At 43.5% G+C, this 15,334-nt stretch overlaps 1 protein-coding gene and 1 pseudogene across 3 annotated transcripts in view; one reads left to right on the forward strand and one right to left on the reverse strand.

The window, feature by feature from the left end:
* The window catches only part of DPYSL2 (dihydropyrimidinase like 2), a 117,384-nt gene that overhangs the window by 58,195 nt on the left and 43,855 nt on the right, over positions 1-15,334 (forward strand). The window lies entirely within an intron of this gene.
* On the reverse strand, positions 91-199 carry LOC145521979 (5S ribosomal RNA; annotated as a pseudogene).

Here is a 15,334-nt window from a genome sequence, read left to right on the forward strand (position 1 = left end):
ATTTGGAAGGAACAGAAAACCGATACTGTTTATTGGAGTCTGTGCCCCAGTGCGAACCCTGTACACAGCATTTCTTTTCTTTTTTTTTAAAGCCTACAGCACCTGGTATTCCCAGGTGGTCTCCCATCCAAGTACTAACCAGGCCCGACCCTGCTTAGTTTCCGAGATCAGACGCGTTCAGTGTGGTATGGCCGTAGACCGTACACAGCATTTCTAATCCTTACATTGACCCTGAAGATAACTGGGCTTGTCTTCATGCTGTGGGGCTTCCCAGGTGGCTCAGTGGTAAGGATTTCGAATGCTAGTGCAGGACATGCAGGAGACGCAGGTTTGATCCCTGGGTCGGGAAGATCCTCTGGAAGAGGAAATGGCAACCCACTCCAGTATTCCTGCCTGGGAAATCCCGTGGACAAAGGAGCCTGGTGGGCCACAGCCCATGGGGTCACAAAGAGTCGGATGCGACTGAGCATGCACATACACATCCTCATGCTGTAAATGAGGAATGGGAAGTCCAGAGAAGCCAGGTGACTTGCCTAAAGCCACAGAGCTTGCCCATGTTAGGGCTGGGCTCTTGGCACTCTTGGACCACAGAATAAAGAGCATTGCTTGCTTTTGAACCGTCAAAGAGCGTGCTCACGGGAATTCTCTGGCGCCCTAGTGGTTAGTGCGTGTCACTTCAGTTGTGTCTGACTCTTTTTTGACCCCAAGGACTATAGCCTGCCAATCAGGCTCCTCTGTCCATGGGATTCTCCAGACAAGAATACTGGGGTGGGTTGCCATACCCTCCTCCAGGGGATTTTCCCAACTCAGGGATTGAACCTGCATCTGTTATGTCTCTTGCATTGGCAGGTGGGTTCTTTACCACTAGCACCACCTGGGAAGCTCCCAGTGGTTAGTACTCTGTACTTTCATTGTGGAAGATGTGGGTTCAATCCCTGGTCAGTAAACTAAGATCCTGCAAGCTACACTGCATGGCCAAACCAGCAAATGAAAACAAACCAAAAATCCAGCCCCTCCCCAAAACAAAGAGTGTGCTCACCAATGCTGCTCTGTGCCTAGTATCTGGATGCTTCACAAACATCCTGGGTGCAGTGCCCACCTGCAGTTTGTGATGGGGCATTGGGCTGCCCGGTCCCCAAGAAACGGAAAGATCCTTCGACCCAGCTTTTATGTAGAAGTCATTTTTCTGTGATATGAAGGGAGAACTAGTGATCGGCTAGTGACCGTCTGTCACCAAGCGGGAGGCTGCATCCAGCAGGGGAAGATGCTCACCGAGATGGTGGTGTGCCGAGCATCTCTGGTCTCCCAACAGAAGCACAGGATGGATGCCTTAGATGTCCCCCTGCATCCCAGGAGGGATTTGGAGAGCAACCAGGGGGAGTGACTCATGCTGTGCATTCATCAACTGAACTTAATCCCTCTTCTGGAGCCCAGGAACCCTTCTCTGTGCACAGCCAGATGGCGGCACGCAAGCCGCTTCAAAGGTCTCCTCGCCCTTGCCTGGGCCCCGTCTCTCCCCATTTCTCAGAATCACTTTGGCTCGGCTCCCACTTGCAAGGGTCATAAGGCTCAGCCCTTCACAAGTCTGGCTGGGGAACACCTCGGGCACTTGGCATTTTTTGAGGAGGAGCAGGAACAGGGAAGATCAAACAGTTTCTCAGACTTGGGGTTGCTGCTCTCTGCATTGTTTTTTTCCCTTATGGAGATCCTCTAAAGAGAAGCATGAGGTCTAATGGAAAGAATGTGAGGCCTCAACTTCTTGATGACACGTCTTCACAGAGCCAGGAATCAGGAGACCTTAACTCGAGTCTTGACCCTCTGCTTATTAGCTCAGGCAAGTCGCCCCATGTTTCTGTCTGGTTTTGTCAGTTGTCAAAAGGGCCAGGATCAGCCGGTCTTGCCTAATAGGGTTGCTGTAAGGATTTTGTGAGATGGCAGGTGTGACATGGCTTGGGCAGGTCCTATAGGAGGGAAGTAGGCCCTGCAGTCCAGTTTTTTTAAAATTTAATTTTATTTTGGCTGCACCGGATCTTACTTGATGCATTTGGGATCTTTAATTGCAGTGTGTGTGATCTCGTTTCCTGACCAGGGATCGAACCTGTGCCCTCTGCATTGAGAACTCAGAGTCTTAACCATTGGACCACCAAGGAAGTCCCTGCAGCCCATTTTTGCTCCTGACAGTCAAAATTTCTTTTATTTTAAGAACATTTATTTGGCTGCACTGGGTCTTTGTTGTAACATGCAGGATCTTTGTTGATGCATGTAAGATCTAGTATCCTGACCAGGGATCGAACCTAGGCCTCCTGTAATGGAAGCTCAGAGTCTTAGTCACTGGGCCACCAGGAAAGTCCAGTCAAAACTGTTTATCATGACACCTGGATCCTGAGATGTTTGAAGGGCTAGCTTTGCTTCCTGGTGGCAATTGGCATTAGCAGTCATTTCTCATTTTATTATACACCTCTCGTCTTATTCTTCTTTCATTGAGACTCAAAATGGGCAGTGTAGCTCTGACATGACATTTCCTTGGGCATTACAGAGGTACCTCTTTACCATCACCCAAATTTCTTTCCTGGCTGAAAGCATTCAGCTCTGTTTATTGGAGAGTTCTGCCACCTCCTCCCCAAGAAAACATAATTTCCATCTTAGTTTGGAAAAGGAAGATTTTCTTTGCTGAGTTTTATATCCTGTTTAGTGGGATATTCAGAATATGTGATCATTTTCTCTCTTTTTAAAAAATTAAAGAAATGAATTAATTTTTGCCTGTGCTGGGTCTTTGTTGCTGCTCTCGGGCTTTTCTCTAGTTGGGGTGAGTGGGGGCTACTCTGTAATTTTGGTGCGTGGGCTTCTCATTGTGGTAACTTCTCTTGTTGCCGAGAACAGGCTTAGTTGTTGTGCACAGGCACATGAACTATTCCTTGGAACCTGTGTCCCTGTGTCAGCAGGCAGATTCTTAACCACTGGATCACTAGGGAAATCCTAAAGGTTTTTTTTTTAATGTGGAGCATTTTTAAGGTCTTTATTGAATTTGTTACAATATCGCTTCTGTTGTTTCATATTTTGATTTCTTTTTGGCCGGAAGGCATGTGGCATCTTATCAGCTCCCCGACCAAGGATCGAACCTGTACCCTCTGCATTAAAAGGCAAAGTCTTAACCACTGGACCACTAGGGAAGTCCCATGTTCTCTTTTTATAGTTTAGGAAAAGGTGCTTTTAATTGATGGTTGGCTCAAAGGGCAGGTAAAGCCTCAACATCAAAATCTCTGTTGCTAGGGGATGGACACCTGACCCCAGGCTCTAGGTGCGGGCTGTGTCTGGGACGTAGAGGTGATTTATTGCAGTCTCCTCACTTTGCAGCTGGAACACTGAGGCCTAGGGCTTTCTCCATGTCTGTGCCCTTTCTCCATAGGGCACACTTATGTCTGTAGCTGGTGCTGCTTCTGTGCATTTTGGCCCCCTACCGACAGTGAGTACTGGTAACGGCAAGAGAAGCTTTCCCATTGCACAGACACGCATCTCTAATAGTAAGCTTACTTTCCAGAGGATAATGGAAAATGGTCTTGCCGTCCCACTTTGAAATGTGAGTTTTCATTGAATGACAAGGCCTCTTAATGAAAGACAAACTGGAAAAGTTGATCAATAAAAGGCAATAGGTTCTGCTACGTCAGGAGGTGGAAGGCTCTCTCTCATCTATATTTTCTGAGTCCTTCGGCATGTGTGGATGGGCTTTTGTTCTGTTAGAGTCAGGGGATCCAGAAGTCACATGCTGTGAGACATTTCTGCCTCTCTGACATAAATCCTCTCTTTCCGCTGTCTCCTTGCCAGTTGAAGATGTCCTCTAGCGACTGATAGCTTTTCCATCCATGATTCTGCCAGAAGATGTTATTTTCCTGATTACCTTCCCTCCTCATGGATTGGCTTGGCTCTGTCTTTTCCTCATTCTCTTTGTCTTTAAGGCAATTTGCAGAAAGACAGTCTATTCTTATTTTTTCTTCTTAGGAATTGCATCAAGAGGAGATGCTCAGTAACTGGAGTCTCCTCAGTTTAGGCTTCATTCACTTATTCTGTCATTATTTATGTATGAATAAATGTATTGACTTACACTGTATTGGCTCTTTAAAAATTAAAAATATATATAATTTATTTACCATAAAATTCACTCTTTTAAAGTGTACAAATTTTTTTTTTAGGGTATTCACAGAATTGTGCAAGCATCACTCCTATCTAATTTCAGAACATTCTTTGTTGTTGTTCTTTAGTCACTCAGTCATGTCTGACTCTTTGCAACCCCATGGACTGTAACCCACCAGGCTCCTCTGTCAATGGGATTTCCCAGGCAAGAATACTGGAGCTGGTTGCTATTTCCTTCTCCAGAGGATCTCCTTGACCCAGGGATTGAACCTGAGTCTCCTGCATTGCAAGCAGATTCTTTACTACTGAGCCACCAGGGAAGCCCTTAGAACATTCTTACTATTCCCCAAAGAAGCTCCATATCAATTAGCAGTTACTTGTAATTTCCCAGACCATGGCAAAAACTCAAACAGAAAGTTCTCTGCTGATTTGCCTACTCTAGACATTTCATAGAAATGGAATCATACAATGTGTGGTCTTTTGTGTCTGGCTTCTTTCCCTTAGCCTGATGTCTTCAAGATGCACGTTGTCAAATGTATCAGTACCTTATTCCTTCTTATGAACAAATAATATGTCGTAGAATATACTACATTTTGCTTATCCATTGATCTGTTGATGGATTTAAGGCTGTTTCCACTTTTTGGCTTTTCTGAATGAATATTATCACTTGTAGGCAAGTTTTTATGTGGACATATATCTTCCTTTCCCTTGGGTATATATGCAGGAGCAGAATTGCTGGCTCACATGGTAATTCTGTCTTTAAATTTTTGAGGAACTGTCAAACTGTTTTCCCAAAGTGACACTTTACATTCTGACCAACAGCATCCAAGGGCCCCTATTTCTCCATATCTTCACCAACCCCTATTGCTTTCTTTTTAGGATTACAGCCATCCCTAGGGTTGTGAGGTGGTATCTCATCATGGTTTTGACTCTAGGCTTTATTATAAAGCCAGTCCACTTGTTCATGGACCTTTAGTCACACTTTTCTTGACCCACGATGTGAGAACTTGGTTTTGAGTATATTTTCATAACTCTGCATGGGGACATCAGATGTGAAAAGTATAAGGATGTTCCTAGAGATGAGAAAGAATAATTGAAACTAGGGATATCCCAGATAAACAGGCTTCCCTGATGGCTCAGCAGGAGACATGGACTGGATCCCTGGGTCGGGAAGATCTCCTGAAGGAGGCCATGAAAATCCACTCCAGTATTCTGGCCTGGAGAATCTCATGTACTGAGGAGCCTGGTGGGCTACAGTTCATGAGGTCGCAGAGTCGAACATGACTGAGCAACTAAGCATGCATGCATGTAGAAAAACAGGGCTCTCTGTCCTCACCCATGATAGTCCCAGAAATCCTCACTCTGGGGATCCTCACTCTGGGACTCAGCCAGTCCCTGGCTGGCTGGAATGGCCACTTTCTTTCCTTTCAGACCCCTCTCTGCCCCTCCAGATGTACTGCTGTGTCACCATGGGTCCCAGAGTGGGTCCTGTTTTGCTGTCTTTTATGAGTACCCTTTATTCTGCTTGGGCTTCCCTGGTAGCTCAGTCAGTAAAGAATCTCACTGCAGTACAGGAGACCCGGGTTCGATCAATGGGCAGGAAAGATCTCCTGGAGAAGGAAATAGCAAACCACTCCAGTATCCTTGCCTGGAAAATCCCTTGGACAGAGGATCCTGGTGGGTTGCAGTCCCTGGGTTGCAAAGAGTCGGATACGACTGGATGATTTCACAGTGTTTATTCTGCTTTATGGTGGGGTGGGCAGGTAAGAGGTCTTGTGCCAGGGAGGTAACTTGGCCGAGGCCTTGTAGCCTCTTTGCTCCAGTGTCCTTCTCTCTGACACCTCTGTAGACTGCCAGGCCAGGGCAGTCTTTGCTGAGGACTGGAGATCTCCCAGGCTAGTCTGTGCCTGCCTCAGATGGACATCTCCCCTTTCCATAGGCCAGCATAATAAAACTAATCACATCCTGCATCTATTGCTCATAGTCTTTACTCAGGGTTGCTTTCTGCCTCTGTAAGATCAATTGTTGTTGTTCAGTCACTCAGTCATGTCTGACTCTTTGCAATCCCATGGACTGCAGCATGCCAGACTTCCCTGTCCTTCACTATCTCCTCGAGTTTGCTCAAACTTATGTCCATTGAGTCGGTGATGACATCCAACTATCTCATCCTCTGCTGTTCCCTTCTCCTGCTTTCTATCTTTCTCAGCATCAGGGTCTTTTCTAATGAGTCAGCTCTTCACATCAGGTGGCCAAATTATTGGAGCTTCAGCTTCAGCATCAGTCCTTCTAATGAACATTCAGGATTGATTTCCTTTAGGATTGACTGGTTTGATCAAGAGGGTGGGAAATAACCCCCACTTCTTCTGAGGAAATTGCAGAATAGAGAGGTTAAGTGACTTGCCCAAATCCACCCAACTAATATGAAGCTAAATGACAAGTCAGACCCTTGTCATCTGGATCTCTGGTCAGCTCCTGTCCTGCTTGGCATATTGCTGTGGTCATCAGGTGTGATGCATGGTTTGAGTGCATGCTCTGGATCTCAGATGACTCCATCATCACTTTCTGGATGCTTCTGATGTCATAGTGATGAACACCTCATAAAACTGTGAACTGAGAACGGTGCTGGGTGGCTGGGGCTGCATTTATGTGGGTGGAGGGAAAGATAACAGCCCGGAAGGATGTGGTCCTTCCCAGTGCCATTTCAGTATTACTCTGTGTAATCTCTGTGGTTTCCTCCATTATGAAACCCTGTTCATTCATCCATCAAGTCATTCACACATTCATGGTCTTTATTAGGCCACTTGGTAGGTCTTGGTCTAGCCATTAGGACTGCAGATATGGGCTCTATTCTGTTCTATTGCTGCTTACTGAGGAGACCCACAAAGAAAGGATAACAATAAAATGTGATCATTTTAATTTTTAAAATAAAAAAAATTTTTTTTTGGCTGTACTTCATGACTTGTGGGATCTTAACTCCCTAACCAGGGATTGAAACTGTGACCTCGGCAATGAAAGTGTGGACTCTTAACCGCTGGACTTCTGGGGAATTCCCAAATGTGATCATTTTTAGACGAAGGTTCAGGGGCAACAGAGAAGAAGAAATCTTTAAAATGGGCCAGAGATGGTTATGGAAAGGCTTCCCCAAATAAGTCCAAGACTTGGATGAAGGCACTGAAGGCTGGCCAAGATTCTGTCCTGGAGTCTGATTGTGGGGTGGGCATTAGGTGTCCAGTTAAAAGAGAGGCATGGATGAGTGGATTGAGGCATGTGGAGTTTGGTAAATAAGAGTGTGGAATGCTTTAGAATTTACAAGTATATCAGTTTCGCTGGGTATATATATATATTACCCTGATGAGTAAGGGGCCAGAATGCCAGTTGTTATCACTGTTATTTAACATTGTCCTGGAAGTCTTAGTCAATGTAATGTGACAGGAAAAATAAGAAGTAACACTGTTGGAAAGCAAAAACCAAATGATTGGTATTTGTTAGGTGGTTTACCTTAAATACGCAAAGGAATTAACTGAAGAAGATAATTGGCTCTAAGAAAAAAGTTTATTAAGATGACTGAGTATAGAAATATATTATTAAAAATGAATAGCTTTGCCATATGCCAGAAAGAGCCAATTGGAAAGTATAATTTAAAAATCCCATTCACAATAGCAACACAAAATATAAAGTAACCAAGAATCACGAGAATACATTTGTATGTTTTGGACCCAAGAAAAGACTTTAATCAATTAAAAAAGTGCTATGTTAATGAATAGAAAGACCTAATACTCTGAAGAAGCAGATTATTTAGAGATTAATTATAAATTCAATGTGATTCCAACCAAAACTTAAAAAAGTGGTTTTTTTTTTTCTTTTTTTGGACACCTGACAGAATCTGAAGTTCTGGTGGAAGAATCAATAGGTAATAAGAACTAAGAGAAATTTGTTAAAAGCATAATGAAGAAAAGGATGAGACCACTAGATATTTTAAAAATATATAATTTAGGTGGCATGGTACTAGCTCCAGAAGAGACACATACATCAATAGGAAAAAATAGAAAATCTTTAAGGGCCAACTGTATTTAAGTATTTGGTGTATGAAAAAAATAACATTTCTAACTCATAGTGGAATGATAACATAGTTACAGTATTATGCTGAGATAGTTAACTATTTGAAAAACAAAGAAAAGTAAACTCCTTACCTCAAATCATATGCCAAAATACCTTCCAAATGGGTTAAAGTTAAATTTCAACAACAAAGTCAAAAGAGAACCAGAAAAAAAATATAATCAAAGGGTCATAGAAGGTATTTCATCAAAGGTAGAAACCAGAAAAGATGGTGACACTGGACTACACAGAAATTAAAACCCCCATCACAGTAAAATAATTAAAAGAAAAACAAGAAGTAGGAAATTTTATTTGCAATATACGACACAGAGTTGATAATATTTAAAATATGAAATCGTAACATTTTAATGAAAGATGCTTTAATAGTGAAGTTAAAGGATGCAAACAAAGTATTCACAAAAGAAAAATAAGTCTACTATTAAACTTAAGCAGAAATATTCATCTGGATGAGTAATGAAAGAAATACAAGTTAACTTAGCAATGAACTAAGTTTTTGTCTACTAAATTTTCAGATGTTTCACCCAGTGTTTCCATGAAATGGGCCTCATAGACTGCTGATAGATGTTTACATTGGGATGACCTTTGTGGGGGGCAGTAAGACACTAGTTAACAGGAACTTTAAAATTGTAGTAGCATCAACACATATACACTACCATGCATGAAATAAATAGGTAATGAGAAGCTGCTGTATAGCACAGGGAACTCAGCTTGGTGATCTGTGATGATCTAGATGGGAGGGATGGGGGTGGGTGGGAAAGAGGCTCAAGAGGGAGGGAATATTTGTATATATATAGCTGATTCACACTGTTATAAAACAATTATGCTCAATTAAAAAATAAATTTAAAAAAGAAAAAGTTTATGAAGAAAAAATATTCATACCCCTTGATCCTGGATAATCTATGTGCAAACATTTAGTCCTAAGGATGTTCACTGCAACTGTGAGAAAAAATTAGAAACAACCTAAGTGACCAAAATAAGTGATTGATGAAGTAAATTATGGCCACTTCTAGAATGAAATGGTAGGGAGTCATAAAAAAACATTGTAGAAAATATTTATTAATATGAATATGTTCACAGTGTATTGATGGAAAAAAGCAGGGCTTGATTATGTGTCCAATTTGAATTTACCTTTTTTTTTAGAGAAAAGCTTTATTGAAGTGTAATTTAAACTATAAAATTATATTATTTTCATAAAGAATATATATATATATATGTATAGTGGGTAGGAAAAAAGATTGCATAGGCATACATCAGCATATTAATAGTGATTTTCTTTGAATGATGGAATAATAAAATTTTTCCTTCAATGTTTTGGCATGTAAGTGCTTTCACACTTAAAGGAATTTTATAAAAAGCAAATTCCCTTGAAGTTATCATTTTCTTCTGGGTTGCTGTCTCTTACCCTTGTCATTCCTGGGAAGGAAGAAAATATAATGTGAGGAAGTGCTTAAGTTTATGTATAGTCGTGCAGGGGTGTTTATGTAGTGCCCAAACTCTCCACCATCCACACAGTTATAAAGTGTCATGGAAGCTCTCTGAACAGCTGGGTCTCTTATCCAGCTTAGATCTTGTTGTCCAGATACACTGGCTGCTAGTCAGAGTCTTCTTAATCAACAAGAAGAAAAAAGACCCATTGAACTGCCAGCCCTCAGCCCGAGATGGGCAGCACATCATGGTACAAGGGCCGTGGTTCAGGCTGCAGAGATGTTATGCTATGTTTTTGAATCCAGTCCAGATTCCTAGGAGGAAAACACCCGTCAATTATGCTGGCTCTAGATAGATCCCAGTCAACACATGACATCACCAACTCTTCCTTCCCTGGCCGCCTTTATTTGGAGGGGATGCAAGGAGAATTGTGCAACATTGGAATAAACAGAATAGAGCGCGGATCCCCTGTGCTTTTGTTTCTGGGTTGAACTCCAGCCTGGTTGCCACTGTTTTCTTTATTATACACAGCGAGTCTGTCACAGCAGTTTTGTACAACTGTGTTAGTCGCTCAGTCGTGTTTGACTCTCTGCGACCCCATAGACTGTAGCTCACCAGGCTCCTCTGTCTGGGATTCTCCGGGCAAGAATACTGGAGTGGGTTGCCATGCCCTTCTTTGTACAAGCTTTGTACAAGGGAGGAATTGTTTGGTTGCTAATTAGAGCCCCATGTTTACAACAGTTCTTGTTTGAACTAGGTGCTCTCGTCCTTATTATGTTATTTGGTGGGTGGCCACATGTGATGTCCTGAATTGGTAGGTATGACCCTCACTCTACTGTGGTCTGTATTTTCAGAGAAAGATGACTGTCATGAGATCCTAGGGTGTGGCTGATTATCTCCTTTGATAGGAGTGTAAATGTGACCCTGTTTGATGAAGGGGCTTGCTATCCTTTCCTGTTATTGACAGTGACCTTGGGCCGGAGCGTTTCGATATAGCTCTTCACATTACGTGTGTCAGTCTGTGTGTTTCATTAGGAAGCTATAAGTCCTTGAGTTTCTGGTCAGTTTCCCTTCCCCACAAGGATCCAGCAGGAAGGAAAACAGACAGATGCAATCTTTGCACGTGAAAGCCTTGTGGTGTGACTTTTATTTTTTCGTGATGTTCCGCACAGCCCTGTAATCTCTTATTTTTGGCAGGCCGGCCCTGAATCTGTGGTCGCGTAGTCCCAGGCAACCAAAGGCTGAGACAAACAGAGGAAGTGTCATTACTCACATGTTTCCCCTGCCACCTCATCTTGGCCCAACATGGCCAGTGGCTACCCGCTCTTTGAGGTGGAGCTCCTCAGAGCTGAGTCTGACCGAGCCCCACACGGGATCCCTTTCGGTTGTCTCCCCCCCAGCCCCTAGGGTCCCCGTCCCTCATTAGTTTCCTGCATGCTTTTCATCATTTGTTTGTAGTCTGGAATTTATTTATGGCAGACTTTGTGGTGAAAACTGGGAAGTCTCTTTGCGGGGCAAGAATAGAGAACGCAGATGTAGAGAACAGACTTGTGGACACAGCGGGGGATGGAGAGGGTGGGATGAATTGAGAGAGAAGCATTGAAATATATGCACTACTATATGTAAAATAGCTAGCTAGTGGGAAGCTGGTGTATAACACAGGGAGCTCAACCCAGTGCTCTGTGATGACCTAGAGGGGTGGTGGGAGGTAGGTTCAAGAGGAAGTGGACATATGTATACTTAACAGCTGATTCACTTTGATGTATGGCAGAAACCAACACAACATTGTAAAGCAATTATCCTCCAATTAAAATCAAAAAACAACAACAACAACTGAGAAGTCTCTTCCATTTTCTTAAAGCAGCCTGGAGGCCACAGGAAGTAGAGTAGGGAGCTTGCCTCCTACCCTTCTGCCCCCATCACAGGCATGTAAGCACACACACATATGTGCACACACACATACAGAGAAGCAGGCACACATGCATGGGTGCACACACACACATACACAAGCAGGCATACACAAATGTGTGCACACACACAAGCAGGGACACACGCATGTGCACACACATGCAAATGCACACGCGAGTATACACACACTCATGCACACACATAGCTTCTGGTCGTCATCCTAGTACCCAGGGCCCTGTGTCTGGTAAAGGATGCTGATGGAAGGGGAGGGTCTGTTCCGGAAATCTGCAGATCCTGGGGCTGCCAGTGCTTCCAGCATTTAGGAAACTCACCTCCTTCTCCTCCCTGCCTGGAGAGCGAAAGGGGAAAACCAGGTCATCCATCGCAGCCTGGAGTTACCGTATTCCCGGGGGGGGGGGGGGTGTTGAAAGTATAAACAGTCTCAATATTCTGAAAGCCTGCTGGAGATTCACACTGCAGTGATGTTTCCAGGGTAAGATCAGGTTTCTTTGCTTGTGACTGGAATTACGTGGACTTTCTTCATGATGATTAGTTTGTATTCTCTGCTCTGCTTGGCCGTTTCTTCATAATCCAAATAGATGCATTTCTTCAGGCTTAAGACATTCCATTGGACAGGAAGATTGTTTCCATCATGGTGTTCTGGGGTCAGAAAGAGGATGGGGAGGGTGGTTCCCTGGTGGGGGCGTGAAAAGTCTATATTTATGCCTATTGACAGAGGGTCTCTATGAGCCTTCCTGCTCTAGCATTCACTGTCTTTTGTTTTATGACTCGTGCCTACTTGCTGTATAAACAGGACAGATTTGTTTTCTTTGTTTTTGTCTTACTCAGTTTTATGCTGGAGGCTGTTTGGCTGGATGAATACCTCAAAGTCCTAGGCCTCTCTCCTGGCACTGGGAGCCTCTGACCTTCTCCTCTCAATAATGTCTTTATGTGCTCCCTTCCTACATTGTTACCCCTCATGGGTCCTCCACCTGAGCCTGTCACCCCACCCCCACCCCGCCACCCCGAGCCCTGTCCCTGCCACCCAGCCCACAGCAGTGCTGGAGGGTTCTGTGCCCCCACAATGCCCAAGCCCCGACCCCTTCACATTCTATGTCAAAGCCCAATTGAGCACGTGGAGAAGACTGACTTCATGCTAGGAATTAGGTCAAGTAGTCTTATAGGCTCAAGACATTTCTATTTTACTTTCAATTTATTTTGCAAATGGTTCTGTAAGACCTACTCTGCCAGACACCGGGATGAGACCTTTACAAACACCAGTTCCTAACAACCCTGCAAGGGGATACTGTTACCCCCATTTAACAGATAGGAAAACTGAGGCCTAGAGAAGGTGAAGGATTCAGAGTTGTACAGTTAGTGGATGGCAGAGCTGGGTGCCAGCTCAGGCTGCCAACTGGTGCTCTAACTTAAAATTATTATTTTAGATTAATTTTTAATCTAAAATTAATTTTTGCCTGTAAAATTAATTTTTGTTGGAATTTCTCTAGTTGCAGTACGTAGGCTTCTCATCATGGTTCTCATCATGGTGGCTTCTTTTGTTGCGGAGCATGGGCTCTAGAGCACAGGCTCAGTAGTTGTGGTGTAAGGGCTTAGTTGCCCTGCAGCATGTGGGATCTTCCCGGACCAGGGATCGAACCCATGTCCCCTGCATTGACAGGCAGACTCCCAACCACTGGAGTACCAGGCAAGTCCCTACTCTAACGTTCACAAACACGAGCATATTTGATGGGTGGAGTTGAAGCCCCGTCGTCTGATCAGGGCATTTGAGAGTCAGCCAGCTCGCAGGCCTGTGCAGTCCCTGTATGTGAGGATCGTCAGGACTTCACATGGCTTAGAGGAATTCCAGGATCCAAACATGAGCCTGAGGCACACTCTGTGTTTCTCCCACCACCGGTGCATGGATGCGAGGGGCCGTAAAGTTGGCTTGTCTCCAAACGGAGACTCAGCGTGCCTGTCTAATTACAGGAAACAGGGCCCTCTCCACAGTTAGTCAATGATTTCGACATCTCTTGGAGAAATTCTGCGTGGACCTGGAGTTGGAGGCTTTGCTTTCTAACGAGTTTGGCTGGAATGCTCACCTCTGGCTTCCCTTGCCTGCTCCCCCGGCCCATGGTTTCATCATGCTGCTTTGCAGCGGGCACTTCCTATTCAGTGTCTTATCTGTCTGTAAGTGTTCATGGAGTTGAGAGAAAGCACAGCTGTGCTCTGTGCACTTGGGGCCCAGGGGCCTGGGCTGCTGCCTTGGCTTGTTGGCCTCACAAGGCGGCCTTGAGGGGATCAGCTTATGACTCAGATGGACAAAGCTAAGAGAAGGTATGAGGGGACTGGAGAAGTAAGATGGCGGCCGTCACCATTTCATCATATTCTGGTTAAAGTGTCAGTAACCTCTTTTTCCAGCTGGTTGATCTGCTCTCTTATGTATTGCTTCGTCCCCTACTTGAGTCTTGGAAGGTGGCCATTGATCTAAAACAGAGACGGCTTAGAATAGTGAAAAGAGCTTTGTTTTTATTCCCTTAAATAACAGGCAAATAAAGTGAAAATAGCAGCGCTGGCTGGGGTGACATCCTGATGCGTGGCTAGAGGCGGTATGAAGTGATGATGCTCTGGAATGCAACGTGTTCATCTGTATTAAGAACTGTAGCTCACCCAGTAAGCTCACTCGGTGCTAGAACCCTCTCCAGAGAAAACCATTTAAAGGGGAAAATGGGAATTCCCTGTCTGTCCAGTGATTGAACTTAGGGCTTTCATTTCTGGTGTCTGAGTTCGCTTCCTTGTAGGGGAACCAAGATCCCACAAGCCATGTGGAGTGGCTGAAAAAATAAAAGTAAGGGGAGGTTATTTGCATGAACATGTCCATAGGAATGTTATGTGTAATAGAGTAGTGGAAGCAATCTATAGGTTCAACACAGGGGAATGGTGAAGAAAGTCGTAATAGATTCTTCAAAGAATAATTCTCATAAAAAATGGAATTATGGAGACTCTAAGACAACATGGAATTAAGAAAAAAGCCTGTTAAGTTAAGTGAATGTGCCCTGTGATTATACCCACGTAAAACAGATACACATGAAAATTGTATAAATATTAATTATGTTGAATTTGTTCGTGGTGCTTTTTAGGTCTACTATATCCTTCTACTTTTCTGTATATTCATTCTATTAATTTTTGAGAGTTTGATATTGAAACTCCAACAAAAAATCTTAATTTATCTACTTAAAAAATAATTGTAATATATAGTGGAGCTATATGTAATTTTGTTCTGTATTTTCCAAGTATCCTGTAAAAGTGTTGCATAATTTCATAATTTAAAAAAGAAAAAAGAAAAAAACAAAACAGAAACAATATATACATGCCAGATCTGGAAGATGATCTAGAAACTGGAAGATGATCTAGAAAAAAGATGAATAGTTATGATTAGGATGGTGGGATTATAGGTAATATTTTCTCCTGTTAATAAGAAAAGTAAAGGAAACAGTACAGATCTTGGATTCAGACCTGGGATTAGTTCTGGTATTGCTGCATCTCGTTATGTGTCTCTAGCGACTCTTGAAACTTCCTGGGACTCAGATTCCTCATCAGTAAAAAGCTAGAACCATTTCCAAGGGTCTCTGGATCTGATTGTAGCCACTAATGGTCTCTTCAAGTGGAGTCTTCTGGACTGCTTATGCCAATAAACAATTTGTGAAAACAAACAAACAAACAAAAGACAACTTGTGGGCAGTTAGTGCCATCATTGTA

The sequence above is a fragment of the Giraffa tippelskirchi genome, chromosome 1 (genome assembly GCF_054371585.1).
Source record: "Giraffa tippelskirchi isolate mGirTip1 chromosome 1, T2T-mGirTip1v1.2.pri, whole genome shotgun sequence".
Lineage (NCBI taxonomy): Eukaryota > Metazoa > Chordata > Mammalia > Artiodactyla > Giraffidae > Giraffa > Giraffa tippelskirchi.